Source organism: Schistocerca americana, unplaced genomic scaffold (assembly GCF_021461395.2).
Source record: "Schistocerca americana isolate TAMUIC-IGC-003095 unplaced genomic scaffold, iqSchAmer2.1 HiC_scaffold_1459, whole genome shotgun sequence".
In the NCBI taxonomy this organism is placed as follows: Eukaryota; Metazoa; Arthropoda; class Insecta; order Orthoptera; family Acrididae; genus Schistocerca; species Schistocerca americana.
In genome coordinates, this window is record NW_025725542.1 from 1 (window position 1) to 7,500 (window position 7,500).

The window sequence follows — 7,500 nt, forward strand, 5'->3', positions numbered from 1 at the left end:
GTTGGATTGTTCACCCACTAATAGGGAACGTGAGCTGGGTTTAGACCGTCGTGAGACAGGTTAGTTTTACCCTACTGATGACTGTGTCGTTGCGATAGTAATCCTGCTCAGTACGAGAGGAACCGCAGGTTCGGACATTTGGTTCACGCACTCGGCCGAGCGGCCGGTGGTGCGAAGCTACCATCCGTGGGATTAAGCCTGAACGCCTCTAAGGCCGAATCCCGTCTAGCCATTGTGGCAACGATATCGCTAAGGAGTCCCGAGGGTCGAAAGGCTCGAAAATACGTGACTTTACTAGGCGCGGTCGACCCACGTGGCGCCGCGCCGTACGGGCCCAACTTGTTTGCCGGACGGGGCACTCGGGCGGCGCTGTCTGGGATCTGTTCCCGGCGCCGCCCTGCCCCTACCGGTCGACCATGGGTGTCTATAGTTCGATGTCGGGACTCGGAATCGTCCTGTAGACGACTTAGGTACCGGGCGGGGGTGTTGTACTCGGTAGAGCAGTTGCCACGCTGCGATCTGTTGAGACTCAGCCCTAGCTTGGGGGATTCGTCTTGTCGCGAGACGAGACCCCCCAGGGCTGGCCGCCAACAGGGGCACGTGTGGGCTGCTTTTGCTTTTGCTTCTGTACGGCGTATCGGTCTGGCCGGGCGCGCCGCACCCAGGGCGCTGCATTGGGTGCGGCGGACGGCGGCGTATCGGTTGGCGGGCCCCTTGCCGCCTGCGCGGGCGCTGCGATGGGTGCCGCCTCCGTGCGCGCGGCGGGGGAGGTGGCGCCGGCCGGGCGCCTTGTGTCCTGCCGCGCTACAGCGTATCGCTTTGGCGACCGGCGATGGGTGCCGCGATGGGTGCCGGACGGTCGATGTCGGCCCACCGGCCGGCGCGCCGCGCGGAGGCGGCGTCGTCGGGCGGGTGTCGGGCGGTGCCCGGCGGTCGACGGTACGTTTTCGCCGTCCCGTGGTAACACAGCGTCCACCGCAGTACGGTGACCTACAATACCACTCCACTATGGATGTGAAATAAAATATAATAACACATGATGCTCCGCAAGAAAATAGACTTGGGATAGGGTGTGTCGTTGGCAAGTCCCCGGGGCGGCTAGTGTGGGTGGTGATAAGTCCGTAGTGGGCGAGGTATTACGACGATGCCGCCACCTATGCGAATGTGACGCAACGACATTGACATCCAGCCCAGAAACGGCACCTCCATCTACAGGGATCCGACGGAAACTACGCCAACCATGCCGGCAAAACGGTATCGCCATCTATGAAAATACGGCGAAACCACATGCAATACCTCCATCTATGCGAATCTGACAACACTACGTCCGCCATGTCGAGCGCACCACAAAACACAGCGCCATCTGTAGGTCTCCCGCGGCATGACGTCCTGCAACGACGATACCGCCATCTATGAGACGCCAAGCCGACCAAGACATCGATGGGCCCACAGTGCCCATCTTTCGACCCCACCCACAAAGCCTGCGTCCTCTGTCGACCACAGCACCCCAACGCCAGCGCCTCTGCCGCACGAAATCGTGGACCGGCAATCACTCCACCTGCGCCCCACTCCAACCGCCCAACTCGCAACTCCAGCGGATGAACGGCGGACTTTTCCCGCAGTCGCAATGTGCAATCCACCCCTATAACATGCGTTTCATGAAGAGTTATCTCCAATATGCGACATTCCCGCTGTCCCTATACATGAGCTGCGGGCTGTACCAGTTACGAGCTAGAGACGCGACCGCGTTGCTCTCTGTACGAATGCCGATGCTGAGCGGTCAGCTAGGAGGCGCTCCATCCATGTCGGTACCGGTGAGCGTTGCACTCGCAGTCGCAAGAACGTACGGCAAGTATATTACCTGGAAGAGTCAATGACAGTCCACGCCCCCCTGCGTGGGAAGAGTCTTTCTAGGCCATGACCCACCGGAAGGGCGCAGCGTCCCCCACCCCAGACATGTGACGTCACACCATCGGTATTGACGACTAGACTGATTCCTTATAATCATTTGCCATACACCGGTGGAAGCTGCCGAGACGAGTAACTACATAGCGGGCTCGCCGTGTCACTAATGTACAGAGATACAACAGTTTCGACTGGAACCGGATTAAACGTATACACGGCGCTGATTAGTAATAGATAGAGCCATCAGAATACAGATAATGTATACAACTGTCCGTATACATGCTGAAAGACTCTGCTCACAATCACAACCACACGTCAGCCACACACCCTTATCACGCACTACTCTCTGCCTGTAACACGCACACAGACAATATGTAAGCACCAGCATGGAACAACACCCAGTGCATCCTCTCCGCCACATTAGACAATCCACACTGTCATAACCAGACTGGGAGGTCCACTCAGAAAACAGAATATCCCACCCACCCGACAACCACCATTGCTCAGCCAAGCCACCAACACCCACACATGTCCTACACAGGGGTGCACCCAACATCACAATACTGCCTCCTCTCACAGCACACAAACAATGGCAGGAATGAAAGACACAGGTCTGCCACAAGCATGGAATGAGAGCGCCGCCTGTCATGAGCCAAAGGTGCATCCTGACGTGGCAAATCAGATGATGCCGCAGGCATCCACTTACTATAATCACAATCAACAAACCGGCCGCCCCGCCCCGCCCCCCATTAAACCTTTCCTTACAACAATGTGTACCTTAACCTAACCTATATCGTACCGTAACCTAACCTATATCGTACCGTAACCTAACCTATGTCGTACCGTAACCTAACCTATGTCGTACCGTAACCTAACCTATGTCGTACCGTAACCTAACCTATGTCGTACCGTAACCTAACCTATGTCGTACCGTAACCTAACCTATGTCGTACCGTAACCTAACCTATGTCGTACCGTAACCTAACCTATGTCGTACCGTAACCTAACCTATGTCGTACCGTAACCTAACCTATGTCGTACCGTAACCTAACCTATGTCGTACCGTAACCTAACCTATGTCGTACCGTAACCTAACCTATGTCGTACCGTAACCTAACCTATGTCGTACCGTAACCTAACCTATGTCGTACCTTAACCTAACCTATGTCGTACCTTAACCTACCCTATGTCGTACCTTAACCTAACCTATGTCGTACCTTAACCTAACCTATGTCGTACCTTAACCTAACCTATGTCGTACCTTAACCTAACCTATGTCGTACCTTAACCTAACCTATGTCGTACCTTAACCTAACCTATGTCGTACCTTAACCTAACCTATGTCGTACCTTAACCTAACCTATGTCGTACCTTAACCTAACCTATGTCGTACCTTAACCTAACCTATGTCGTACCTTAACCTAACCTATGTCGTACCTTAACCTAACCTATGTCGTACCTTAACCTAACCTATGTCGTACCTTAACCTAACCTATGTCGTACCTTAACCTAACCTATGTCGTACCTTAACCTAACCTATGTCGTACCTTAACCTAACCTATGTCGTACCTTAACCTAACCTATGTCGTACCTTAACCTAACCTATGTCGTACCTTAACCTAACCTATGTCGTACCTTAACCTAACCTATGTCGTACCTTAACCTAACCTATGTCGTACCTTAACCTAACCTATGTCGTACCTTAACCTAACCTATGTCGTACCTTAACCTAACCTATGTCGTACCTTAACCTAACCTATGTCGTACCTTAACCTAACCTATGTCGTACCTTAACCTAACCTATGTCGTACCTTAACCTAACCTATGTCGTACCTTAACCTAACCTATGTCGTACCTTAACCTAACCTATGTCGTACCTTAACCTAACCTATGTCGTACCTTAACCTAACCTATGTCGTACCTTAACCTAACCTATGTCGTACCTTAACCTAACCTATGTCGTACCTTAACCTAACCTATGTCGTACCTTAACCTAACCTATGTCGTACCTTAACCTAACCTATGTCGTACCTTAACCTAACCTATGTCGTACCTTAACCTAACCTGTATTGCGCCTTAACCTAACCTGTATTGCGCCTTAACGTAACCTGTATTGCGCCTTAACGTAACCTGTATTGCGCCTTAACGTAACCTGTATTGCGCCTTAACGTAACCTGTATTGCGCCTTAACGTAACCTGTATTGCGCCTTAACGTAACCTGTATTGCGCCTTAACGTAACCTGTATTGCGCCTTAACGTAACCTGTATTGCGCCTTAACGTAACCTGTATTGCGCCTTAACGTAACCTGTATTGCGCCTTAACGTAACCTGTATTGCGCCTTAACGTAACCTGTATTGCGCCTTAACGTAACCTGTATTGCGCCTTAACGTAACCTGTATTGCGCCTTAACGTAACCTGTATTGCGCCTTAACGTAACCTGTATTGCGCCTTAACGTAACCTGTATTGCGCCTTAACGTAACCTGTATTGCGCCTTAACGTAACCTGTATTGCGCCTTAACGTAACCTGTATTGCGCCTTAACGTAACCTGTATTGCGCCTTAACGTAACCTGTATTGCGCCTTAACGTAACCTGCATTGCGCCTTAACGTAACCTGCATTGCGCCTTAACGTAACCTGTATTGCGCCTTAACGTAACCTGCATTGCGCCTTAACGTAACCTGCATTGCGCCTCTAACGTAACCTGTATTGCGCCTTAACGTAACCTGTATTGCGCCTTAACGTAACCTGTATTGCGCCTTAACGTAACCTGTATTGCGCCTTAACGTAACCTGTATTGCGCCTTAACGTAACCTGTATTGCGCCTTAACGTAACCTGTATTGCGCCTTAACGTAACCTGTATTGCGCCTTAACGTAACCGATATTGCGCCTTAACGTAACCTATATTGCGCCGTAACGTAACCTATATTGCGCCGTAACGTAACCCACATTGCCCCTTAACGTAACCTATATTGCGCCGTAACGTAACCTATATTGCGCCGTAACGTAACCCACATTGCCCCTTAACGTAACCCACATTGCCCCTTAACGTAACCCACATTGCCCCTTAACGTAACCCAACACACGTTGGGCCTTAACCCAACACACGTTGGGCCTTAACCCAACACACGTTGGGCCGTAACCCAACACACGTTGGGCCTTAACCCAACACACGTTGGGCCTTAACCCAACACACGTTGGGCCTTAACCCAACACACGTTGGGCCTTAACCTGCTCTGTAATTGTCATACGACGCGTTAAATTAGTGTAGTGTTGCCTAACTGCAACCCCCGCAATATAGTTTGCTACTCGCACTGCCCGGTCCCCAGTGTATCGCTTCATGTTAAACACCTTGCAGCTATACACTGTAATGTGGATGGCAGCAGGACGTACATGCTCAATGCCCTTTGCAGTTGTTCATTGGCATTTGCAGTTGTTCATTGGCATTCGCATGGCGAAGCACTTAGCCTACGCTGTGGTACGGCCTGTGTCAACTGTCCGCTGATGTTGTACGTCCAAATCACACACTGTACTGCACATTGGTCCTCATGTACTGAATGATACATCGTGGTACATGTGACCGTACAACGACTGCGCCAACAACGGCGAACCATGCGGTCCAAATGTTGTGCACTCAGCTACGTGTCGTCTCCCTATAAGAGCTGGATTGCAGTGTGGTATGCCCTGGATGGCGATCAGCATGAGCCGTCTGTTGATGTAGTGGCGCGTGTTGTCAGACGTAGTCGTCTCTTCTCACACACCGTGATAGCACGGTGCACTGCGTTCCACATCTGCGACATGCGACAGAGGCCGGTTGACAGTCGTTCGCGCAATGGACATCGCATACGTACGGGGGCCACCTTCCACGTGTTCGCTAAGCGTGGACATGTTGTTGCGTGTATGTGGGCAGACAGTGTGTCGTGACACCTGACACAGGCATGCAACAATCGTTGAATTTGCAAATGGCGATGGACGCCTACGTTTGCTGGTGACGTTACGCAAATGAACAACTGGTAAACCGTTGTGGTGCGGTTGTTCTCGCTAGGGGTGAATCAGTGATGGCGACGATCGGTTGAGCTACCAACCGGTTGTTGCAGCGATACCCACCATGCCCACGAACGTGAATGGCATGTGGGTGTGAAGCGATACGCGGCGGTGGCTGGGTGGGACCGTCCCCGGCCGGTGAGGGGGGGCCTCCCGGCGTGTTGGCCGTGCGGTGCGTGGGCGCACGCGCTACAGCCGGCTGGTGGGGGCGGCCAGTGGCAGGCGCGCCGGCCGACGGAGGCGGCAGGCGGCGCAGCTGCGCGCCGGCGCACCCTGCACGCGGCGCCGTGCGGCCAAAGTAGGTCCTCGCGGGCCCGGTGCGAAGCGCGGTGGACATCTGCAGTGTGCTGGTCCGATTGAGGACTGTGTGCGCTGAGGATGCGCCGCCGCCCGGCGCTCGGCGCCGCGACGCCGTCTGCTGCTCGGTCGCCTCTGCGGTTCTCGCAGGTGGTTTGTATCGCAGCTGTGCGGACGTGTTGGCGCGTGCGCTGTGCTGGGAGAGTTCGCTTCGGCACCCAAGTGGGGCTTTTGTCCTTCTGTGGCGCTGGCGTTGGAGCTGCCGGTCACCGTAGGTGGCGCGTGTTGTCTCCCGCCGGCAATGCCACGACAGCACGCTCCCGGGCCTCTGTCGGCAGCGGCAAGCTCAGTTGGGAGCACGGGTGGTCGCACCTAAAGCGTCTACTCGCCAAACTCCGGGCGATTGCGCCTCTCTCGAACCCGACCAAGTACTTAGGACGGCGCTGCGCGCCGCCGGGACCTGAGAGGGTTTCGAGGTGTATGGTGCAGGGGAGCTCAGCCTCCTCCTGTTTGCAGAATAATTGAGCGGACGCTTGCGTGTTCGCGCGGGCCCCCGGGACACACTCCCGGGCGGCCGGCTGCTCAGCTCTAGTTGACGCAGCTCCCTGGTTGATCCTGCCAGTAGTCATATGCTTGTCTCAAAGATTAAGCCATGCATGTCTCAGTACAAGCCGCATTAAGGTGAAACCGCGAATGGCTCATTAAATCAGTTATGGTTCCTTAGATCGTACCCACGTTACTTGGATAACTGTGGTAATTCTAGAGCTAATACATGCAAACAGAGTCCCGACCAGAGATGGAAGGGACGCTTTTATTAGATCAAAACCAATCGGTCGGCTCGTCCGGTCCGTTTGCCTTGGTGACTCTGAATAACTTTGGGCTGATCGCACGGTCCTCGTACCGGCGACGCATCTTTCAAATGTCTGCCTTATCAACTGTCGATGGTAGGTTCTGCGCCTACCATGGTTGTAACGGGTAACGGGGAATCAGGGTTCGATTCCGGAGAGGGAGCCTGAGAAACGGCTACCACATCCAAGGAAGGCAGCAGGCGCGCAAATTACCCACTCCCGGCACGGGGAGGTAGTGACGAAAAATAACGATACGGGACTCATCCGAGGCCCCGTAATCGGAATGAGTACACTTTAAATCCTTTAACGAGTATCTATTGGAGGGCAAGTCTGGTGCCAGCAGCCGCGGTAATTCCAGCTCCAATAGCGTATATTAAAGTTGTTGCGGTTAAAAAGCTCGTAGTTG

At 53.4% G+C, this 7,500-nt stretch overlaps 1 non-coding gene across 1 annotated transcript in view; it reads left to right on the forward strand.

Annotated features, from left to right (window-relative positions):
• Positions 1-6,848: 6,848 nt before the first annotated feature.
• LOC124568330 overlaps positions 6,849-7,500 on the forward strand; it is a 1,910-nt gene continuing 1,258 nt past the window's right edge. Inside the window, exon 1 of the ribosomal RNA XR_006971177.1 lies at positions 6,849-7,500. This exon is cut by the window's right edge and continues 1,258 nt beyond it. This is a non-coding gene — a ribosomal RNA (small subunit ribosomal RNA).